This window comes from Daktulosphaira vitifoliae, unplaced genomic scaffold (assembly GCF_025091365.1).
Source record: "Daktulosphaira vitifoliae isolate Bord-2020 unplaced genomic scaffold, ASM2509136v1 Scaffold_1, whole genome shotgun sequence".
Classification (NCBI taxonomy): Eukaryota; Metazoa; Arthropoda; class Insecta; order Hemiptera; family Phylloxeridae; genus Daktulosphaira; species Daktulosphaira vitifoliae.
In genome coordinates this window covers 88,158,536-88,170,547 of record NW_026099572.1, presented here as the reverse complement: position 1 = coordinate 88,170,547, position 12,012 = coordinate 88,158,536, and the positions used below count along the sequence as shown (strand labels likewise).

General features: G+C 31.0%; 1 long non-coding RNA gene across 1 annotated transcript in view; it reads right to left on the bottom strand.

Moving 5' to 3' along the window:
- Positions 1-1,568: 1,568 nt before the first annotated feature.
- The window catches only part of LOC126896342 (uncharacterized), a 16,166-nt gene continuing 5,722 nt past the window's right edge, over positions 1,569-12,012 (bottom strand). Inside the window, exon 3 of the long non-coding RNA XR_007701828.1 lies at positions 1,569-1,852. This is a non-coding gene — a long non-coding RNA (uncharacterized LOC126896342). The remainder of the gene's footprint in view (positions 1,853-12,012) is intronic.

Below are 12,012 nucleotides of genomic sequence, written 5' to 3'. Positions count from 1 at the left end.
AATTTTAATAAAAAGTATGTCAAATGAAAGATGTACTTATAATGTGTTTAGAAAAAAAAAAATTGTGCTGATAATTACATTTTTTGAAAAGTTATAGCACTTTTAAGTTGAAAATTTAAAATCAAAAATTTTAACACAAAATTAGCGTTTTTTAACTACGGCAGCAGTTTACATGCAGAAGATAAAGTGTCGGGACAAATTTTTTTTTTCATTTTATAGCACATAAAATAAGCTTTAATTTGGTATATATTTAAAGGACGCAGTATTTCCAGAACATTTTCAAAAATTAAGTTGAAAAAGTGAGTTTTTTTTAAAAAGTTTCTATTTTAAATCCCCCCCATGAACAGGTTAAGTGTTAGATTTTCAACAAAATTATATCAAACAAAAGGTAAATATCTAAGGTTTTAGTATAAAAAAAAAACTATGTTGATTTGTTGATTTTTGAAAAAGTTATGGAAGTTTTAAGAAAAAAAAGTGAAAAAAATGACAATATTTAACGATTTTTAAATTTGTAATTTTTATGGATATTTCCCCTATTTGTGGGGAATGAGGGAAAATTTTTCAATTTTTAAGGGTAATATCTTCAACTAGATACGATTTGTGATCTTTTGACGTGTTGTTGAAAGAAATTGGTCCAGTGAGAGCTGAGAAAAAGTGGCAACAGACATAAAAAAATTTTTTTTTTTTTTNAATTGGTTCAGTGAGAGCTGAGAAAAAGTGGCAACAGACATAAAAAAAAAAAAACAACACATCATGGTAAAATTAATACCTTCTCAGCTTCGCATCGAAGCTAATAGTACATAGTGAAATTAACTTAATAATTAAATGATTATAAAAATTCAATAATACTAAATACGTTACAAACAAGTTAGCTAAAAAAGTGTATGTAATTATGGTATTATGAATTCAACGTTTTACAACAAATAGACCATAATGATGTTGAAGAATCATGATAAAAATCAAAGTTATTTATTTTATTACATAAATTCAATATTCGATTTACCGGAGCGTTTATACTATAGTTTTGTATATGAATAGATATATAAAACATTGGATAGGAACGGGGAGATACTTGAGGAACGTTCATGGGTATTAAGTTTAAAATTTCGGGACAATTAATTTTATTATTTAGTAGATTATAAATCCATATAACATCTAGACAATTTCTTCTACACAAAAGAGAATGCATTTTTAGATTTTCAAGTAACTTTTTATGATTAATTTCATTATTTTTAATTTTAGAAGAGATTACGTTTAAAAAATGATGTTGAATGGACTCAATCTTATTTATATCACTCTGCACATGTGTGTAATAAACCAAAAAGAAAAAGTGAAAAAAAAGAATTTAATTGAAAATGGTTAGAATTATATGGTGAGATGAAGGTGATGAAATAGGCGGTAGGTATTGGGGACGAATGGTAATAAAAATTATTAAATAAGATAATAAAAGGCGGAGTAACACATGTTTAAATGTAGCAAGATATGTAAGGGTGCAAAAGATATAATGATACGAATAAAGAAAAATTCAGAGGGGTGAATAAACGGAATTTAAATACATGAGAGTAATGATCAAATAAATAAAAATGCACACAAACGTTGTGACAAAAATAAAGAACTGATCTCGGGGTTGAACAATATTGAATAAATGAAGTCAATTATCCTACCAAACTTTATTACCTATCTTAATGGTTTATTACGGAATATAGTATTTATAATTTGAAAGCGGGAATTTAAATTTGTACTTACCTTGTATTCCACGTAGTGTAATGCTTATTTTAGACAATCCAATGTTGATTATGAGTTTACACTGTATTTCACACGTTGTACACTTTGAGTTCGATAGTAAATATGTCTTTTTGAGAATAAAGCGTTTAATTATAAATAATACGAAACCGTTACACAAAATCTATGACTGTATTCGATGTTCGTTAGAACAAAGACATTAAACCTTAAAAGACTAGCTACCCAATAAGTATAGGATTGCAATACACTTAGTCATATAATAAATATTTATCATTAACTGAGAAAATTAGAGTTGATTCAGTTTTATTATATATATTTAAAAAAAAAATATGTTTTGTTTTAAAATATTAATTGACATTTATTTCCATAATAAAATAAAACATTATTATTTAATAAACAAATTAAATTAAATTAAAAGATTCACCAAAACAAAATTCACTTTAAAATCCCTAAGTGTCATTTAGTTTTAAAAAAAAATATTCTAAGTCCAAATAAATTAAAAAAAACTAAGTTCCAGAGAGTAAGAATCTTGAATAAAGTGTCGCAGATTTTGTGTATCTTAAAATCGCCGAAAGAACTGATTTTAATAGGAAAAAATGGGTTTTATAGTAGACGAGGGTCGTGTAGCGATCTCTAGTGTGATCTTAGAAACTATAGATCTTAATTAATAGTTAAATGTGATTGGCTGGACNTCGTGTAGCGATCTCTAATGTGATCTTAGAAACTATAGATCTTAATTAATAGTTAAATGTGATTGGCTGGACCTAATTGAAAACCCGCACATGGGCGTTACTTTGAATCTGTACGATAATCAGATTTAATTGCCTGATTTATTGATATTTTAAGTTTTAAATAAGGGAACTCTGTTTTGGTGATCTTGTGAATTCACAATATATGACATACATGTACAAAAGATAACATAATATAATATTTTAATATTATAAGTAATAATATAATATTACATGTGGTGAGCATATAATAGACCCATATTCCAAAATAGTCCGTATTAGTGAAATATATAAGGTTTTCAAACATGTTATATTTTGAAATTCATTGCAATTACGTTTTATAAATCCTAATGCCTTAGAAGCTTTATTACAAATATATGTAATGTGTTTTGAGAATGATAAGTCCTCTATTATATTAATGTACCTTTTCGGGACTCCTTTTCTCATTAATGCCCACTTTAGAACCTCTCTCGGTACTCTATCATACGCTTTCTCCAAATCTATAAATACCATAAAAAGCTTTTTCTTTTTTTCCTTAAACTTTTCTATTAGTTGCCTCACACAAAATAATGGCTCCATTGTTGACTTACCAGGCATAAATCCAAACTGGTTTTTTATACCAATGTCTCAATTCTTATACTCTTATCTATTGTCTTTTCCCAAATGTTCATACTATGACTCATAAGCTTTATGCTTCTAAAATTTTCACACTCCTGTATGTCACCTTTACCTTTAAATATCGGCACCACAATACTATTCCTCCATTCATTTGGAATTTTCCCTTCTAATAAGATTTTATTTTAAAGTTCCTTCAACCACCTTATGCCAACATCGCCTAATACTTTCCATACTTCTACTGGCACTTCATCTGGTTCCACTGCTTTATTCTTTTTCATTGTTGACACAGCCTCTGATACCTCTTTCTCACTAATTAAATATACCATTTCCTCATTCAACGAGATATCCTCTAATGTCTCTTTTGGGTACTCCTCATTCAATAATTTTTCAAAATACTCTTTCCACCTTTTTTTCACATTATCATCACTCGAGAGTACCTTATTATTAACACCTTTTATACACCTTATATAATGATAACCTTTAGTCCTTTTCTCTCTTATCTTTGCAAGTCTATAGATTTCTTTCTCGCCTTCCTTTGTTTCTAGCCTATCATACAACTCATCATATCTCTTAAACTTCGTCATACTTACTGCACATTTGGCTTCTTTACACAAGCATTTATACTTCATCCAGTCTTCTCTACTTTTGCTCTTCTGTCATACTTTGAATTGCTTTTTCTTACTTTCTATGATATTTTGAACGTCCTCATCACAACACCAGGTTTTCTTGTTTCCTGACATCATACTCCTACTCTCATCAACAATCTCCTTTGCAGTATTCTTTCCACATCTAGCAAATCTATTCCACGCATCAATTATGTCTCCCTCGACATTCCACACCGTCCTCTCTTTTACCGTCTTTACAAACTCTTTTTCATTTTCTCCTTTCAATTTCCACCACCGGATCTTCGATCTTTCGATCCATTACTCGGTAATGACTGAACACCCTGTATATATATACAAAAAAACACTAAGATCCGGTTGAGTGAGGTTGGGTTTACACGTTTTTAAGGTAATAAGACGAACAGCACTGCCAGACGATAGTACAATCGCCACGGGAGATTATCGTTTCCACCAAAATTGACCGTATCGTTTCCGCCAAATTTGAATAAGGTCGGTTTTTCGTTTCCGCCAAACCAATAGTTTATACCTGTCTACAAATAGAAGCTTGAGAATCACTGGTTAAAATATTTGCCAAAATAACCCGATAATAATTATCTACTTATCATTTAATCGAACTTCTTCCTATTCTATTATTGTTAGTTAGATAGCAGTGTACTGATCGGTATATCGATAAATATTTTGCCATCCGTTCTTTTTTATTTTATTTTTTAAATTAAAATGTCATTTGAATATATCAGAAGTAAGCGGGTCCAACAAATGATTTTATTGAATAATTTTAGGTTTCGTTTTGCATATAAAGCAATACAAACGTGTAACATACGTTGGCGTTGTTTTGTAAAAGAATGCAAAGGTACCATTCACGTGAATGAGCTTGATGAAATTATTGATCAAACAGGTATTTTTAAAATTTTTAGTTAAATTGATTAAAGCTGACCTTATTTTAAATTAGTTTTAATATATCTTATAGAACATACATGTAATGGCCCTTGTTCTGATCCCATAATTATGAGACAAAAATTAGCAGGCGCTTGTAAACGCAAAGCCGTTGACGATATTTGCCAAAGACAGCAAAAAATAATTTTAGGGGAAATTCAAACATTAAGTAATAATAATTTTACGACAACGGATGTGTCATGTATTCGCCAAACTATTTATCGCACTAGACTTTTTCCTACTATTCCAGAATCTATTTGTGAATTACATACAATTATTGATCATACAGAAATACTAACTACGCGCGGAGAACATTTTTTATTACACAACGATTATGAGAAAAATATTATTATTTTTTCTTGTGATACAAACCTCAAATTTCTTTGCAATTCCAAATCAAAATACGTAGATGGAACTTTTCAGTATTGCCCAAAATATTTTGTACAATTATTTACCATACACGGATATATAAACAATTACTATGTACCACTTGTTTTTTGTTTATTAAAAAATAAATTTATAGAGACTTATAAAGAAGCTTTTGAGGTTATAAAATATAAATGCACTGAAAAAAAGTTATTACTGTATCCTGAAAATATAACTGTCGATTTCGAAGTTTCTATTCACAAAGCTGCTCTAATTGTGTGGCCATTAATTACTATAATTGGTTGTAGATTTCACTTAATCCAGAGTTGGTACAGAAAACTTCAAGAGTTTGAGTAATGCTTATAAAACATGTGAATGATTAAAAGGTACCTTCGGGTTAACTTTTTTAATTCCAGAAGACGTGTCTGATTGTTTCGTTGATGACTTCATGACATCAATACCTGAGGGAACAGCTTTCATTCAGTATGCTGATTATTTAATCGACAATTATATTTCTGAGGAAAGTAAATATCCTCCAAAAATTTGGGCATTGATTCACATTTTAATGATCAATTTTATAAGGCACATCCTTCTATTAATATATTTTTAAAAATTTTAATAGAAAACGTTCAATCTTATAATTACATTAAAATATATAGTTCTAATAACGCAATCTCAATAAGCGTACGGAGTAAAATTGAAATCCGTTCCAATAAAACAAAAGAGGCAATTGATAAGTTTAATAAAAAAGAAATTAGCAGACTTGAATTTGTAAAATTAGTTTCCAACAACTACCGAAAAATGTATAGATCATAGATCTATTTTTTATTATATTATTTAATATATTAAATATTTTTTAAGCTTATAATTAATATTTTAATTTTATTTCAATTTTTTGATGACTATATTTTTTTATAAACTATACTTTTATTATTTATTACAAAAATATATATACATACTTAAGACAGTTATCTATTATAATTTATTTACCTTTGGTAAAACGCCATATTTTGTTTATAAAAGTGTATTTATGTGATAAAATTTTGGTACGGGAAGCTGCCTACCATGGATAAAGCTAAATGGTTCTCAATTTATTTAGTAGATAGACAGGTAGAAGATCAGTTTGGCAGAAACGATACGGTCAATTTTGGCGGAAACGATAAACGCCCATCGCCACAAATCACATGAAATATTATAACTGAAGTTACTTTTGTGTATTATTTCAATCCATGTGTACATTTCTTTAGTACTCACATGGAAAAATAATTTTTTTGTTTTTGTTGACTTTTTGATAAATAAATACAAATTTTATATTAACTCAAATACATTTAATACATAATTATCGATTAACAATAAGATACTTTTTTTTTTTTTTCCAATCCAACATCTGGCATACTGTGAGCCGCCTGGAACTACCGCGAGGTATTGCTTAGGGCGGCCCACGCCGTCTATAATTCACACCACCACGTTGTGAATTAGCCAGAAATTAATTAAGAGCTGATTCACAACGTGGTGTGGCCTTCCCCGTTAGCCGGATCCCAAGAGGTGGGATCCGTTGCCCGGGTTGCACCACGTAGAGGTGGGGGCAGGACTTCGCGAGGGTTGGGCCATAAAATTCACAAACATACATAACATAAAACACATACAATAAGCATCTACAATTGTGTTTCTTGTTTTTTTTTTATTTAATATAACTAAGAAAATTTGTTAATTTATGAACAAAAAAACATACATGCAAAAAAAATTTAAAAAAAAAACAAGTTTTAGTAGTTGTTTTAAATTTTTATTTGGAAGGGATTCATAATTCGAAAAAAACTCAAATAAAATTTTTTATAGAAGATGTCACGGTGATTAATATTACCTCTGTAAAATTTCTGCGTACAATTAAAATTTAAGACACTGGAAAAGTATAACTCAAAACTGTCAAATTTAAAAAAAATCAGTTTTATAAAATGCTTCTCTAAATTTTAATATACGTTTTTTGAAAATTTTATCATTAACAAAAGTACTGGGAAGGGATGAAATAATCATAACAATTTTTTTTTCTTTTCGATTTTTGATAATATTTTAAATAATCTATCTTCTTTAAACTTATATTAAATTTAAGTTAATACAATGTACTTTTTTCTTTCGTATGGCGTAGGTATATTGGTTTCAATCAATGTTTTTTATTTTTCTCTGTGTTCGTTCCGATCATGAAGCGAGCAATAACAGCAAAACTGGTCCATCACTAACCCATAACACGCGAGTAATAAAATCGTTGTACAGATAGCGACGCGTTTCACCCATTTGTGCTGCGTAGGGATTGATAGAGTCCTATTTCGTCCGCCAGATCGCGCCGCATCGGGTTTTACGCGTCCGCCGAATGGTGCTGCATTGGGTTGGGTTGGGTTTCGTCGGGTATGACTGGCTGGGGTTTCACGTGTCCGCCAGATGGCGCTCGGAAGTATCGGGTTGGGTCCCGTCGAGTTAGATTGCGCTGTGTTTCATTTACCCCTTCCCACCTCCACCCATTCTATAATGGGGAAAGAGGTTGAAGAAGTCGAGCCGAGGGGGATGGTCGGCATACAAATTATAACTACTATAATTTATTTTAAGTATTCGTTAATTATCTTATTATTATAATTAAGTGTACTTAATAAAAATTTTAGATAGAACTAATCGAATATTTTTTAAAACTATTCGATAGTTTATGCTAAAAATAAACTTCTCGGTTGTATAAAAACAATTGGAATAGTTATTCGATAGATTTAAAAAACTATCGAATACTATTTGATAGTTTAAACAACTCGAAAATGCCCATCACTACTAAATATTAATGTCACTATATTTACCCAACTACTATATTATCTGTTAAATCCTCTAAACTTTAAATAGTGATATTTCGTTTAAAATTTCTTAAAATTGATTTTTTTTTTTTGAGAAAAATTTTTTATGCTTAACAAGATAAATAAAAAAAAAAACCCAGCACAGGGCGGTCGCGGCACAGTGGTGACGTGGCATAGTTGGATCAAGTATAATGATATCTGACAGTGATTAAAATCACTATCAAAAATAAACGCTTCGATGCAAATCTTTAGATAGTGTTTAATTTTAAAAAAATTGGTGTTTTATTCCAAAAGCTACTTGATCTGCTGGTTCCTTATTAATATCTCGATTAAGATAAAGTATGTCGAATGAAAAAGGGTTTATTAAAAAATATTATTTCTCATAAAAAAATTGTGTGGATCCATAAACTTTTCAATAAGTTATAGCATTATAAAGTTAAATATAATATAAATAATAAAATCGAGAATTTTCACACGAAAATAGCATTCGGTAGCCATTTTCGCCGTGAAGACAAGTCCAGAGGTCAAATTTTTTTTTTTAAAATTAAAGTATATTACATTAGCTTTAATTTAAGATATATATAAAAGTGTCAGACCTTCCGGAACATTTTCAAAAGTTATGTTGAAAAAGTAAATTTTTTGTGAAAAAGTTGTCATTTTAAATCCCCCCCTGTGGGCAGGTTAAGTGTCAGATTTACAAAAAAAATATACCAAATGATAAGTAAAGACATCAAGCATCTATATAAAAAAAAATTATATTGATATGTTCATTTTTGAAAAAGTTAGAGCATTATTAAGTTAAAAATATAATTGATTGCACAAAATCCAAAAAGACCAAATCAAAATGTGCCAATTGTGGAGAAAATCATACCGCAAATTGGAAAGACTGCGCTGCGTATAAAAAAGCAGTTGAAATTTCTCACCCAAAAAAAACTACAGCAGTTTAAAGGCTACAAAGTAAACCAGCGAAATCTGTTACAACCAGCATATCATACGCTGAAATGGCTGGTTCATCAGTCCAAAACTTAAAGATACCCCAAACTTTCGAACAAAAAAATCATGTGAAAAATGAGGAAGTACCCTTTGTGGAAGTTATAAATTCCTTAGCTAGTATTACTCAAACATTAGCAATGCTAACTGAAAGATTAGACAGGTTAGAAAACAACCAACCTAAACCTAAAAACAAGCGTAAAAATAATAAAAAATGACCCGTACCATACGGCTTATTGCGTGGAACGCTAATGGGCTAGTACAGTGAAAACTTGAATTAGAAAACCTTCTACATCATGAAAATATAGATATTGCTCTTATCTCTGAAATTCACTTTACATCCTGGACTTTTTTTAAAATAAAAAATTATATTACATATACCACCATTCATCCAACCAACAGAGCACGTGGAGGTACAGCTATAATTATTAAAGAGTCTATTAAGCACTATGAGCTAGATAAGTTCTCGGAAAATCATTTACAAGCAACAAGTGTACGAATAAACGACGGGGCCAATGACCTCACTGTCACAGCCATATACTGTCCACCACAAGGAGGTGCTAATGNTACTATCACAGCCATATACTGTCCACCACAAAGAGGTACTAATGAAGTTAATCTTTTCGAATTTTTTCAGACTCTAGGCGATAGGTTTATTGTCGGAGGAGACTGGAACGCTAAACATAAACATTGGGGCTCGAGATTAAACTCCCCTAAAGGTAATTCTTTGTTTAAAGTAATAAATAGCTTAAACGCGATAACTGTCTCTACAAGAGAGCCAACTTATTGGCCTTCTGACGTTAACAAAATTCCTGATCTACTAGACTTTTACGTGATGAAAGGTATTTCCTCTAATTATGTAAAAGTTGAAGGACTCAATGAGTTAACATCCGATCATACACCCGTACTACTCACTCAAAGCACAANAATGAGTTAACATCGGATCATATACCCGTACTACTCGCTCAAAGTACAAACGTTATTATGAAACAAAAAAAAGTATTTTTAACGACTAAGAAAACTAACTGGGATTTATTCAGAACGTTACTTGAAAATTCACTTTCGCTTTCCGTTAAACTTCAAACATCCAGTGACATTGACTTGGCAGTTCATAATTTTACCAATAATATAATTAACTCAGTGAAAACTGCAACACCTAAGGCTGCAGTAGAAAGAATACGAGAGATCACCTACCCAATAGAAATCAGAGAGTTGGTACAACAAAAGAGAAAAGCTAGGAGAACGTGGCATAGAACGAGACATCCTACTGACAAAAAAAAGTGGAACCACATCAGTCGGTTACTCCACAACAAAATAAAAGAAATGAAAAACGAAACTTTTAAAACTTACTTGAGCGAACTTTCTGCAACCCAAGATACTGACTACTCTCTGTGGAAAGCTACTAAACGACTAAAAAGGCCTTTAACACACGTGCCACCTATTCGCAAAAAAGACGGCACGTGGGCACGAAGTGAATATGAAAAAGCTGAAGTATATGCATGTTACTTAGAGACTGTATTTAAACCAAATAATATAGTCTCAGAACTTGACGGACTCTATAGTTTACAATTAGATAGAAATCGGGAGAATATAAAATATTTTTCACCATTAGAAGTGGCGCAAGAAATTGATAACAACATCAATGTAAAAAAAGCACCAGGTTACGATGAAATCAGCCCGAGAATGATAAAAGAATTGCCTAAGAAGGCGATTATTTATCTTACATACATCTTCAATGCAATTTTACGAACTGAATACGTTCTAAAACTATGGAAAAAAGCTCAGGTCATAATGTTACTAAAACCAGGTAAACCACCAGATCAGGTAACATCTTACCGGCCAATATCACTCTTACCTTGTTTATCTAAGCTTTTTGAAAAAGTTCTTCTTAAAAGGATAAAACCTTTGATTGANAGTTTTTCTTAAAAGGATAAAACCATTGATTGAAGAAAAGCAACTTTTACCTGACCACCAATTTGGTTTCCGCAATAAGCACTCTACAATTGATCAAGTTCACCGAGTTACCAATGTTATTAACCAGGCTCTTGAAGAGAAAAAGTACTGTTGTGCAGTTTTCTTAGGCGTTGCGCAGGCGTTTGATAAAGTTTGGCATGAAGGACTATTTATAAAATTAAGAGAACAACTACCACACACTTGGTGCGCGTTATTAGAATCTTACTTGACTGAACGAGAGTTTCGGGTAATGCATGAGCAAGCTGTTACAGATTGGAAAACTATAACAGCAGGAGTACCACAAGGTAGTGTTTTAGGACCTATTTTGTATTTACTTTATACTGCTGACATTCCATCAACCAATGATACGACAACTGCCATGTTCGCTGATGATACGGCTGTATTAGCAACCAGTTATAGTCAACAGTCTGCAACTGGTAAATTACAAAACTCGATCAATAATATCTTCTTATGGACAAGACGTTGGAAAATTAAAATCAATAGTGACAAATCAGTACATGTCAATTATACACTTCGTAATACCAATAATATTCCTATCAAAATGAATCATCAAATTATCCCACAAAAAGATTCGGCTAAATACCTAGGAATGCACTTAGACTCACGTCTTAATTGGAAACACCATGTACGCCAGAAAAGTTTGCAAATAAAACTAAAAATGAAAAAGTTATACTGGTTGATCGGGAAACATTCCGAACTTTCATTAAATAACAAACGTCTACTTTACGTAGCTATCATAAAACCAATTTGGACTTACGGTATACAACTGTGGGGTTGTACTAGTAAGTCTAATATTGATGTTATTCAACGATGCCAAAATGTTGCACTCCGTACCATCGTTTCAGCTTATCGGTACGATAGAAATGACATTATACACCGTGATTTGATTTTGCCTACAGTAGCAGAAGAAATTAAGAGATTTGCTCGCAAACATGAGGTGAGATTAACGAACCACATTAACACAGCAGCCATCCAACTTTTGGACAACTCCGAAGACATCAGGCGTCTTAAACGTCATAAACCATATGACTTAATTTAAAATATTTAGTTTTAACTTAGGTTAAGGAGCCACCTCGCTGGAGGTGTCACTCCACACATGTTTATTCTTTATTAATTGTTATAAAACTATGTTTCATATACAATTATTGTAAAATATATTTATAAAGATAATTTTATCGTTTAAATAATAAAGCCATTTGGTAGTTTGTA